Source organism: Equus caballus, chromosome 11 (assembly GCF_041296265.1).
Source record: "Equus caballus isolate H_3958 breed thoroughbred chromosome 11, TB-T2T, whole genome shotgun sequence".
Classification (NCBI taxonomy): domain Eukaryota; kingdom Metazoa; phylum Chordata; class Mammalia; order Perissodactyla; family Equidae; genus Equus; species Equus caballus.
In genome coordinates, this window is record NC_091694.1 from 9,535,420 (window position 1) to 9,548,726 (window position 13,307).

The following is a 13,307-nucleotide window of genomic DNA, read 5'->3' on the forward strand; positions in this document are numbered from 1 at the left end:
TGTTGAAGTTGGTAGCCATTTTGCCTCATAGGGAGTAGTCAAAATGACAGGAATACAAAGAATATCCATGACTTCTTTTATTCTTGCAAGACTTCTTTCTTTTATATGTAAACAGCCATTTTCTCCCCCCAGTTTGGCTCCATTTACCTTGTGTTTGATAAAATTTCCTTCCAAATTCAGAAATTTTTTGTCTTGCAATTTGGAGTTTCCGTATTATTGTGAGTTTACTACTTTTTCTGTGGGAGGGGGTGGAGCGTCCCTTTAGATATTTTTACTGGAAAGTTGGTAGAGGCCGTATCAAGCTGGATACATGTCATTTAGAAACGAAAAACCGTTATGTTTTCAACCAAATTACACAATTCTCTAAAATAAATTATAGTGTCTACTATGAGAGCTACTCAGTGGAATCATCAGAATTTCATTTGGAACGGACCCTCCAGAGGTCATCAAATCCATCTCCCAGGTTCCTGGAACAGCTGTCTCTAAATTACCCTACATATATTTAAAAATAAAGGCTCCAAAGTGCCCAACTCCCTTCCGGCAGCTGCTCCACCTCCCAAGTCCCAGTCCTTTGTAGGCCTGGGTTCTAGGTCTGCAACCTGTGGTCAGCTGGAGCTGAGTCCTGAAGTCTCTGGGGTAGCCCCTGTGGTCCTGGATGCAGGGAGGCCTGTCCCCACCAAGCTTGGAGGCAGTTGAAGGCTCCAACATTTCCACTCCACCCACAGCAGACTACCACTCCTGCCAATTCCTTGGTCTTTCAGTGGCCTGGGTCCCGGGCAGCCTGAGATTTTGTGTGGGGTGCTTCTGGGAAAGGTCCTAATGCCTTTAGGAATCATGAAGGATATACCCACAGGATCATAGGCCTTGTTCCAGCCTAACCAAGCTCTGAGAATCAGGCCCTGGAATAATATCCAAATACAAGGATTTCATTTTCCCTAATAAATCTTCCAGTACTTTAATAAATAAGACTTTTTATTTTTCTTTTCACTTTAAAGCAGAATTGTAATGATCTCTGAAAAGATAGGCTATATTTATAACTGGAGCAAATAAATTTTATATCCTTATCTGTATCTATGTGATGCATATGCGTGTATTTGGCTTTTTATAACTAAAGATCTCTTATTTAAAGCAATCTGGCCTGCCCACTTTCCCAGAGAGAGAAAAATGACTTAGGCTAGATTTAGTAGCATAAAACTTGTTTTTCTTGTGTTTATAAGTGTCAGCTTTTTGGGGGAGGAATTTGAGGAACCATCCGTATTCTTCAGGTAAGGCAGAGGTGGGGCGAGGGACGGCCTGCAGAGATCCATCACAGGGGCAGGAAAAGTCAGCGCCTCGTCAATCACTGAAGAGGCATTTCATCTGCAGACAAGAGCAGCTCGCGTGTAACCCCTGGAACTGGCCTGACTATGCTCGGAGCTCTGCTTCTCAGGAAAAGGAGGCTGCCTCTCAGAATCCTTGCCAAGACTGGCAGGGGCTCCTAGCATCTTGCAGACGAGCCTGGTGTTGTAAGTGGTCTTCATCTCATTCTTCTGTGACACGAGCAAGTGGGGCTGGATACTGCATGAACTTGGCCCTGAGTCAGCCTGGCCACAGAGTGGCTGTAAATCTTCCCTTTTTGCTTTTAGAAGCCAGCCCCTTACTTTCTCTCTCTCTATTTGCCATCCTTCAGTGGCTGTGATTTGGAGGGCAGCTCCAAATGTCCTTTTGTATCCTGAATTGATATGACAAAGATTGGTAAAGAAAACATAATGGAGAGATATAAGAGTGCACCTGAATATCAAAATGCTGCTTTTCGTGTTCCCAGGTCTTTGAAAGTGCTGCTTAGTAAAGATCTCGAGAAATCATATAGAAGATGGCCCCAATACAAACCAAAACACCAAAAAACCCAAATGAACAAACAAAACGGAACAAAAACATGACAAAAACAAAAAACAATGCTCCTACCATTTGTATCCACTGGAAAATGGTTCTTTTTTTTTTTTTTTTTTACTCCAAGTCACTCCAATAGCTATATAGTTAAATATTGAGCATGTTTTATTTGTACTTTTAAAATATAATTGCTTATTTAATAGAAAAATGCACATGTGTGGCTATCTCTATGTGTGTGTATATATATAAATGGATTAACTGTATTCTTAATATCTGTCGGTCTTATATCACCATTTAAGTTTAAAATTAAAGGCCTGAATCTTATTGTAATTAACCCCCTTTTTTTTTAACCATTCCATAGTGGCTAATATAAGCAATAGACCTGCTACATAAGAAACTTAGAGAATGTAGCAGATATTGTTGCAATTGAATGCAACCGTTCCCATCTCTCCCTTACTCCTTTCAGGCAACATTAATTCCATTTGTGTTGTCTGTAAACTATTTAGGACAGGGCATGTGGTACAATTGTGACCAATGAGAAATGAGAGGAAGTGTGCAAAGCAATCTTGTAGCTAATGAAGAGAAGACATAAGCAAGAGAAACCTCACCTTCTACTGCTGATCATTGTTGTGTCTGCTTGTGATGGCTGGAACCTCAGCAGCCATCTTGCAACACCAAGGGGTAGAAGCTGAGAACAAAGCCAGTATGCTGAGGATAGCAGAGCAACAAGATGGAAGACGACTGGCCCTTGATGGCATCTTTGATCAGCTGAATTATCCAATCCTGGATCCGCCCTACCTGAGGTCTTCTTGACACATGAAGCTTATTGGCTTATTGTTTAACTAGTTTAATTTAGAGTTGAGTTTTATGAAACTTGAAAGCATTCTAAGTGATTGGAAGAACAAATGTTACTTGGTAAGCTGTGTGTTTGTGTGTGTTGATGTGTGTGTATATATTTGTTAAAGTGATAGTAGGTAGGATTTCAACTATAAAATTATTGAGGCAGCACCTGAAGCCTAGGAAGTGGGCATTCAGACCTCAGCCCTGAAAGGACTTATGTGTCTGATAATACACAAATCAACTCTTAGTGCTTCATGCATGTCGCCTGTGAGTTCAGGGTACTAATATCTATCCTGCCTTCATTTCAGTTGCAGGTGCTACTTTGAGCACACTGGTTTAAGCAGAAAATAACTTAGTTCCCTCTCTCTGTTCAAGCCTACATTGTAGCTGTGATACTTTTCCTATTCCTAAATGGAATCTAAGGCATATCCTATGAGGGATGTGTGTGTGTGTGTGTTGTGTGTTTATACGTGTGTGTGTGTGTTTCTTAGATAACACAAGAAGATTCTTGTGGCTATTTTTTTTACAAAAAGTAGGTCATTCAGAAAGTAAAATGTGAGGTCCTGAGTAGTGATCACAACCTCTTCTCCCAAAATTGTTTATGTTGCTGATGGCCAACAGATTAAGAAATATAATGATGCTTTTTATGTAGAATATAGCTGGGCTTTTAAACCAATAGGAGCCTTGGAACAAAACTAGGAAGAGAAGCAGCTCTTCTCTTTTTTAACCCCCATACAGAAACTAAGTTTCTACTGCTGTCCAAGAAAAATAAGAAGCCCAAGCTGAATCATACACTTCCCCGTGCGTGGTCCATATTGAAAAGTAGGAGTATGTTTAGCTCTGCTTGTCTTTGTGATCCATGCAGCTCTTTCTTCTTGGTATTTTTGCAGAATAATGACTTTATGTTTTAAGACAAAATACCACGTGAATGAATTTGTGACACATTGTCACTTTGAATTCACTGTGGTGATTCTCAGAGCTCCTAATGGAACTCAAGAGTTTATATCTAGTTTCTACATTCAGAGTAGAAACAGTAAGAAGTCACCCTCCAGAGTTAATGACCTACTCTCCAGAGTTCTCCTCAGATTCCAAGTCATCTGTGGGCAAAAAGAAAAATGGTTGCTACTCAGTGACGCTGAAAGGACTGAAAACTGAGACTGATTCTAGTGTTTTAGAGGAGGCCTAAATGCAATTTGCATTTATTTTCCATTGCTTTTACTCTGCTCTTGAAATGTACTCATACCTGTACAGTTTACCTACGAGGTCTAAGCGAGAGTGGAAGGTAAAAAACATTTGTGAGCATTTGAATCATTAAATTATTTCTCAGTTAAGTGTCACAAACTCCACTCTCTTACCATAGCATGGTTCAAAGGGCAGTAATCAAGTTGTGTCGTAGCTACCATGAAAGCCACCATGGGAAATATAGACTTCCTGGTAATCAGATGGAATTGGCGTTCAAGGGAGGTGATCTTTATCAGAGACACCTGGCCCCACTGGATCTGCACATACGGAAGCCATGACTCACTCATGCTCTCTAATAGTCATTAATCTATGTCCTTCCTTTTCTTTGTATATTTTGGACAAATAGCTTTGTAGAGGGAAAGAAGCTGTTACCTATACAAGTAACATACAGAATCAGTGATATCAATAATTTAAAAAGGGAATTGATGACTACATTTGAATATAATGAAGATTAAGCATAACTCAAACCCTAAATAGAGTTATAAGTATGGGTGTTTCCAACCTCTGTCCAGCTACCACAGTCTTTCCAAAAGGTACAAAATGACAAAAACCTTACAGTATTACTAAAGATAAAGACGCATTGAAGATACCAAGATATAAAGAGATTAGCTCTTTTATACGCAGGTTCTTTCTGCATCTGCTCAGTTCATTGTACTTATGACGTTTAACATTGTTGAATTGTATCACCGTTTGTCTCCCCTGGAAGACTGTGAACGTTTGTTGCAGAGACCATTGCTTTTTCAAATCTGTATTCTCAGAACTCTGAGGCATTTAATAATGGATGCAAAATAAAATTTTGAGAGAGTTAACAAATGAAGAGCTGAGTATCACTATTGGAACTGCAAACATTAGCTTGGAAGGAACATCTGTTTTTCTTCAGAGCTATTTTGAGAGTTTCTGATAACTAAATCTCATTGAAGAAAGATTCTAGGACAGCTCTACCCTAGCAATATAGGATATCAGGAGGATAAGTAAATTATGTAAATGAGTTATTTCAATTTTTATTTAATTTGTACTCTTCATTTTCTGGGTTGTTAAATGTCTTACATATTGGTGTTTCTAATTTGTTTTCCTTTTTCCCCTTATTTTGCATGCATCTAATGGAAAATAATTAAATAACGCTGAACACGCACAATTAATTAAAAAGAATTGTGATTATGATAATGACATGTGCGATGTGTATTTTCCAATACTACCAAGCAGTTCCCCAGTTCTCAGAGGATACTGACTGGGTGTCCTACAGTTTAGCTCACGTCTGACACTACCTGGAGTTGCAGTCAGATCCCACAGGTGAAAGCTCAGACCCACAAGACTGCACCCATTTCAGCTGTCGATCTCAAATCCAGGATGTTACCTGCACTTCTGACCTGTCCTGGCTATAAATAAGCTTCCCACGACCCCGTCCTCAGGTTTGATTAACTTGCTAGAGTGGCTTACAGAACTCAGAGAAACATTTACTTACACTTACCAGTTTATTATAAAGGGTGGAGATGAGCAGTCAGATGAAGAGGTACACAGGGTGGGGTCTAGAAGGGTCCTAAGTGCAGGAGCTTCTGTCCCCATGGAACTGGGGTGCACCACCCTCCCGGCATGTGGATGCCTTCACCAACCCAGAAGCTCTCAACCCCATCCTTTTGGGTTTTTATGGAAGCTTCATTTGGGTTTTTATGGAAGCTTCATAGAGGTGATTGATTCAACCTCTAGCCCCTCTCCAACCCCTGGAGGTCAGGGAGTAGAAATGAAAATTCCAATCCTTGAATCATCATTGGTTCTGCTGGCAATCAGCTTTCATCCTTAGGAGCTTTCCAAAAGTCACTTTATTAACGTAAACTCGGGTGTGGTTGAAAGGGTCATGTTATGAACATGACATCTTCATCTCTGCTATCAGTTAGGAAATACCAAGGGTTTTAGGAGCTCTGTGCTGGAAACAGGGACAAAGACTAAATATGTATTTATTATAAATCACAATATCACAACATGTAGTGATAAGAAATTAGAACTTTATTGCTAAGAAAGTGAATGTCAATAGAAATAAGTATAGTTTACTTCTTAGCCAAGTTCTTTCTACTTGGCTGAAGATTTTGTGTTGAGCTGTGCCTCACTTTAAGGAAAATTCATTTAAAATATGCATTTCCAAGAAATACAAAATATTTATTTCAATGGAGGTTGAAATCTATTATAGTAACTAACATTTGAAATGAGCTTTAGAGTTCCAAAAGACTTTTCAGATCCATCGCTACATATCAGTCTTATAATGGCCATGTGACATAGATATGATTGTGACATTACCCCCTCCGGATAAGCAGTAAATGTAAAGAGTCAGAAGTCAAACCTAGCATTTTGGCCAAATATGCAAATTGCAAAATATATTCACTTTACCCTCAAAAGTGATTATGTTCCTTGCAAAAGCTCTCTATCCTTTTCTAAAAAGACAGATTTATTGTGGAGTTTCTTGAAATAGCAAGACCTCTTAAACGGCTTCGGAATCAGAGTTGATTTGCCATGATTTTTGAGGACTGAGATTGCTGCATTTAAAAAAGTTTGTATTACCTCTTAAAGGGCCTCAGATACCCTGAACAAAAGTATTTCAAACTTCTGCTTCAATAGCTACCAGCTGAACTATGGAATAATAGGATCTAACATATTTTGGAAGTCATTAATATTCAATAAACTACATCACCAAATTCAGATCTACAAAAGCCAGGAAGTGGAAGAATTATTGTTAATGTCCCTTGTCCTGTCACTTATTCATGGCTTCTTGAAGATAATGGTCATTACTAAAAAGGAATGCAAAGTAAATATCTATACTTCTATGTTTTCTATTCATTGTGAGTATATGTCCCACTCATAAAATAGAAGTGGCTGGCAGAGATGAATTGCTATTCTTTAAAATTCTTTATGTAAAAGTACGTTTTTTGATAAAGGCCAGTTCAGTAATGGAGGGATCTCTTTGAATCAGGAGTCCCCAGGGCACACAGTATAGTTTAAGTTTTCATCCAGATGTGAGGAAATGGGAGCGTTGTTTGTACTGAACCATAGCTGGGAAATGCAAGAAACGTAAAGCCAAGATAGAGAGGAGTAAGCTGATAAGGTGACAAATTTTCCATCATATTGAGGTAACTGTGGCCGCGTAGAGAGATGCACATTGCAGCAAAAGGCAAATTTGTTCGGCACTCCACAGAGTTTAAAAGTGACAGCTGGGGGTCAGGGTACCCTGGCTTGAATGCTAACTCTACAACTTAGTTTGTTTGAACCCCAGCAAGTTACCTAACCCTTTCTAAGCCTCAGCTTACTCATTTGATAAATGGGAATAACGACAATACATGAGGACTGCATGAGATAATGTTTGTGAAATGCTTGGCACAATGTATAATAGCTATTACTATTACTATTGTTATTATTAATATTCCCCAGGTACTTGGGTTTCAAATATGGCACTTTCTATGTCGCTAATGGGAGATCAACATAGATATAGGAAGTACTAATGCCCCTTCCATCATTTCTCCTACACTTTGTACTTCCATTTCACTCTAAATGAGAAACAACATCCTGCCCTTTTAATTCAACGTAAATGTAATATGTTAAGGATCCCGTGATAAGTAAGTTTTAGAGCAATCAGTAAAATTTTACCAGGTAGTAAAACCACAGCCTAGTTTCAATGGGCATCATTTGTCTAATAATTGGCTTTCAAAACCATTTGTAACTTAATCTTGAATTCCACCAGATGTTCTACGTGATAATACGACCTTTTTTCCTTCAAAATTAGGTCTAGCCCATGTACCCGGGACACACTGGTCTCCTTCCATCTCCCCTAATCACACCAAGCCGATGGGATATGCAATCAGAGCCTGATCAGGGTTGACCAGATGTTCCGAAATTCGTTACTCAGCATTTACTGTGGAAAGAAAAAATAATGCTATCAATTTTCAAAAAATGCAAACTCCTTTCCAAAAGCTAAGCAAAATGAGAAGTAGAGTAAACCATTTGCTAGTTAAAGAGAAGAGCAGAATGTGGCTCACTGGACTTAGGAAATGGAATAGTAACAAGAGATGCTGAAGTGCAAAGATACGTCTCATTTTCATACTTGGAGAATTACCCTTTGAGGAAATTTCTGCACAGATTACCTTGCACGTCATTCCTCCACTCAAAATGGGTTTTGTTCTTGCTCCAAATCCTTTTGATTTTGCATTGCTTTTGGTGTGTCGGCCTTGTATATCTGTCATGAATTTTAGGAGATTTTTGCCGGTATGAATCCAGCCTCAGTCTGCACAACGCTGTCAAACTTCAGTGATATCACGCCACTGGCGTACTTCCCTACCTTCCTCAGCAAAAAGGCCCAACGTCTGATAATACCCTTGTGTCCTAGTTTGCTGGTACCTTATCACCCACCCATCAGCCTCTCTCTCACTCTACTCCAGCTGCACTTTCTTTTTTTTTTTTTTTAAATTTTTTTTAAGGATTGGCACCTGGGCTAACAACTGATGCCAATCTTTTTTTTTTTTTTTTTTTCTGTTTTATCACCCCAAACCCCTCCTGTACACAGCTGTATATCTTAGTTGCAGGTCCTTCTAGTTGTGGGATGTGGGACGCCACCTCAACGTGGCCTGACGAGCGGTGCCGTGTCCGCGCCCAGGATCCCAACCCTGGGCCGCGCAGCAGAGCGCGCGAACTTAACCACTCGGCCATGGAGCCGGCCCCTCAGCTGCACTTTCTTTACCGTTCCTTGAGCCCACCAGGAATGCTCTTGGGTTTTCCCTTTGCTTCTCCGTCTCCTTGGAATACTCATCTCCAAGACAGTTGCTTTGTCTGCTCAATGAGGACTACTCTGAATACCCCATATAAAAATGCAGCCCCTTCCCTCAGCGCTCCCTAACCTTTATAGCCTACTTTATTTTTCTGTATATCACTTGTTACTATTTAACATACTATGTATTTCGTGTTTTCTTTTATTTTTTTGTCTGTATCACCCTTTGAAATATAAGTGCCAAGATGGCAGGGATTTTTCTCTGTTTTGTTCCCCACTGTATCCTTACCGCCTAGAATGGCTCATAGTAGGTAATCAATAAATACTTGAAGATTTAATTGATTAAGTAACTACTTGCTCAGCCAAGAGGTTTCAGCAAGAAGTGTTGTTCTCCAAAATTACCTATTGAACAGAGAGTGGACTATGGGAGTGATTCTTTAGACCCGTGATGGATAGATGTGGCTGTCTTTCCCCAGTAGTTCAGTGTTGATGGTCAGTTTTCCCCTCCAATCTGAAACATGCTGGTGTGAAGAGTAGGGATTAAATGACCTTTTAACTTAGTGACTGCTCGTTGCTGCTGAGAGAGCGAATAAAATTCACTTTATGATCCTGCATTTCCCATTAAAGTTTAATTTTTTCTCTCCCTGTTATCCTCTCTTTATTTTGCTCAGCAAGTTTATACTAATCCCTCTTGAAATGGAAGACGCTAGCTAGGATGCTCTTAGATTGCATTGCAAAAGGAGTTCTTCTCCTTTCTCACCCTTAAGATTTACTCCTTTATTTTGAAGAGAGGGCCTGGAAGTTGCTGAGCTCTCCAAGGAACCAGTTGGAAGGTGGACAAGAATAACAGTGCAAGTCTCAGGACCCAGTCACTGTCGGGCCCCCAGTGAGAGGAGGGAGAGAGGGAGGTGTCATTTGAGGTACCTTGTCCATGGTTGGAAGATTGTCGGGAAGCTCCTGATGAATGAGATGCTAGACTTCATCTGCTGCGTTTCATCCCTGGGCCATGCTGCAGAACCCAGCCACATCTGTGACTGATGGGAAGCAGATGTTTCGCTGTGCAGGGAGAAAGCACTCAGAAATGTGGGACTGAGGACTCAGACGCCCTTTCTCTTTTGTTCCTCCTCAAAAACAAATCGAGGAGGGAAAATTACACCCAAGTAATGACCCTGCAAGAGGGCTTAACTACAACAGGTTGAAACCAATCCCATGTTTTAAGGATTTGTGTAATTTAAAGAGAAAAAAAGTAATACGTGTGCTTTAAAGTTAAGTTCAGCCAATTGGATAGTTTTTGGGATTTTTTTTCACGTCAAGTTCTATTACTGCTGTTTCCATAACATTTCTTTGTCTCTGTCTCCTCATGTTAATTCTTGTTGTCACTCAGATTCCCTTGCCCTGTTTTCTGTATTTGCGCTATAGCTTTCTAACTTGCCTCCTCACCTCCTCTTCCCCACTACAGACCATGCTATGCTCCATTGCTGAATCAATTACCTAAATCTTAGGTCTGATCGTGTTATTCTAGTCCTCAAAAACTTTCAGTGGCTCCCTGTTGTCTACTGGATAAAGTCCATATCCTCAGTATTGAATTTATGTCCTTTGTCATTTAGATGCAAGCTGTATCAGTTTAGCCTGTTTCCCACTACATTCTTTTTATTTAATTTTATTTATTTATTTATTTATTTTTGAGGAAGATTAGCCCTGAGCTAACTACTGCCAGTCCTCCTCTTTTTGCTGAGGAAGCCTGGCCCTGAGCTAACATCTGTGCCCATCTTCCTCTACTTTATATGTAGGATGCCTACCACAACATGGTGTGCCAAGTGGTGCCATGTCCGCACCCGGGATCCGAACCAGCGAACCCTGGGCCACAGAGAAGCGGAAGGTGCAGACGTAACTGCTGTGCCACTGGGCTGGCCACCCCCCTAGTACATTCTTAACACTCCAGTTAAATGTGAGTATATTTATACAGTATGGATTTTGTTTTCATTTTTATTTTTTTGCAAACTCCCTTGGGTTTCTTTCCTATGTGTTTCTGGTCACGATTGTCACTTCATCTGATAAACTCTCTATATTAGTCTGTTAGGACTGCCATACAAAATACCACAGACTGAGTCGCTTAAACAACAGAAATATATTTTCTCACAGTTCTGAAAGCTGGGAATCCAAGATCAAGGTGCCGTCAGATTTGGTTTCTGGTGAGGCCTCTTTCCCTGGCTTGAACGTGGCCACCTTCTCTCAGGGTCCTCATGTGGTCTTTCGTCTGTGCACCCTCATCCCTGACGTCTCTACCTCTTGTAAGAACATCAGTCATATTGGATCAGGGCCCTCCCCTCATGGCCTCGTTTTAACTTCATCGCTTCCTTAAAGATCTCATCTGTAAATATGGTTACATTCTGAGCTACTGGGGATTGGGATCTCAACGTAGAAATTTGGGGAGGACACAATTCAGCCCATAATGACCCTGCTGGTACCTGCACATCCAAATCCTATCTGTAAGGAAGAAATGAAATTTCCCCTAATGTCTCACTTAGTTCCCTTAGCTATTAGCACCTTTCTTTATCTTTATCTCATTAGTATATGTTACTTTCTCGAATATATTATAGCACCTTCTATATAACTTCTTTTTTCAGTTTCTTCCTTTTCAACTTTATTGGGGTATGATTGACAAATAAAACTTTTATGTATTTCAGGTGTATAACATGAAACTTTGAGATATATATATACACATTGTGAAATGATTACCACGATCAAGCTAATTAACATATCTATCACCTCACATAATTACCTTTTTTTTATGGATGTGGTGAAAATACTTGAGATCTGTTCTCCTAGAAAATTTCAAGTATGTGATACATTATAATTAATTATAGTTACCATATTGTACATTGGATCTCCAGAATTTATTTATCTTATAACTGAAAGTTTGTACACTTTGACCAACACCTCCACATTTCTCCCCTTCCCACTAGTGCCTGGTAACCACCATTCTATTCTGTTACTACGAGTTCTACTTTTTAGATTCCACATACAAGTGAGGTCAGGCAGTATTTGTCTTTCTATGTTTGGCTTATTTCACTTAGCGTAATGTCCTCGAGGTTCATCTATATTGTCTTAGATGGCAGAATTTCTTTCTTTTCTAAGGCTGAATAATATTCCATTGAGTACATATATGTCACATTGTCTTTATCCATTCATCTGTGGACAGACACTAAGGTTGTTTCCATATCTCGGCCACTGTGAATAATGCTGCAATGAACATGGGGGTGCAGAAATCTCTTTGAGACAGTGATTTTGTTTTCTTTGGATATATACCCAGAAGTAGGATTGCTGCATCATACGGTAGTTGTGTTTTTAATTTTTTGAGAAATTTCCACAATGGCTGCACCAATTTACATTCCCACCAACGGTGTATAAGAGCTCCCTTTTCTCCATACCCTCGCCAACACTTTTTATCTTTCGACTTTTTGATAACAGCTATCCTAACAGGTATGAGGTGATATCACATTTTGGTTTTGATTTGCATTTTCCTTAGGATTAATGATGCTGAGCATCTTTTCATATACCTGTTGGCTATTGTATGGAAGTCTTCTTTGGAAAAATGTATATTCAGATCCTTTGTCCTTTTTAAAAAAAATCTATTTGGGATAATTTGCTATTGAGTTGTATGAATTCCTTGTATAATCTACATATTAACCCATTATGGGGTATATGGTTTACAAATATTTTCTCCCATTCTGTAGCTTGCCTTTTCATTTTGTTGATTATTTCCTTTGCTATGCAGAAACACTTTATTTTGATGTAGTCTCACTTGTTTATTTTTGCTTTTGATGCCTGTGCTTTTGGTGTCAAATCACAAAATCATTGCCAAGACCAATGTGAAGAAGTTTTTCTCATATATTTTCTTCTAGGAATTTTATGGTTTTACATCTTACGTTTAAATCTGTAATCCATTTTGAGTTGATTTTTATGTGTGGTGTAAGATAAGGGTCCAGTTTCATTGATTTGCATGTGAATATCCAGTTTTCCCAACATCATTTGTTGATTTATTGTTTATTGTTTATTTCACAACATCCTTTCCTCATTGTGTATTCTTGTTGCCTTTGTCAAAGATTAGTTGACTATATATGCATGAGCTCTCTATTCTGTTCCATTGGTCTGTGTGATTGTTTTTATGTGAGTACCATACTGTTTTGATTACTACAGCATGGTAATATAACTAGAAATATAATATAATTTTGTGGTCATGTCCATATCCTGTGATGCCTGTAGCTTTGTTCTTTTTGCTCAAGATTGTTTTTGCTACTTGGGGTCTTTTGTGCTTCCAAATGCATTTTAGGATTGTTCTTTCCGTTTCTTTGGAAAATCTCATTGGAATTTTGATAAGGATTGAATGGAATCTGTAGGGATTCGGAGGTTCCCTTAGTCTTTTTCTGTGGATACATCCACTTCACACTTCTTCCTTCTTTGGCGGCAAATCTTAAGATTATATGTCTTCTCTCAATCCTGGGAAGCCAGGATGAATGCTTAGAGCCTCCTATTTGTTTTTACTAGGGCAGTGCCCTAAAATGCTCAAGTCTGTGTGCCTTCCTCCAATCCTGCAGAGTCGGGCTGCCTT

The 13,307-nt window shown here is 39.4% G+C and overlaps 1 long non-coding RNA gene across 1 annotated transcript in view; it reads left to right on the forward strand.

The window, feature by feature from the left end:
• Nucleotides 1–13,307, forward strand: part of LOC138916347 (uncharacterized) — a 31,703-nt gene that overhangs the window by 16,417 nt on the left and 1,979 nt on the right. The window contains exon 2 of the long non-coding RNA XR_011423549.1: nt 10,486–10,643. This is a non-coding gene — a long non-coding RNA (uncharacterized lncRNA). The remainder of the gene's footprint in view (nt 1–10,485; nt 10,644–13,307) is intronic.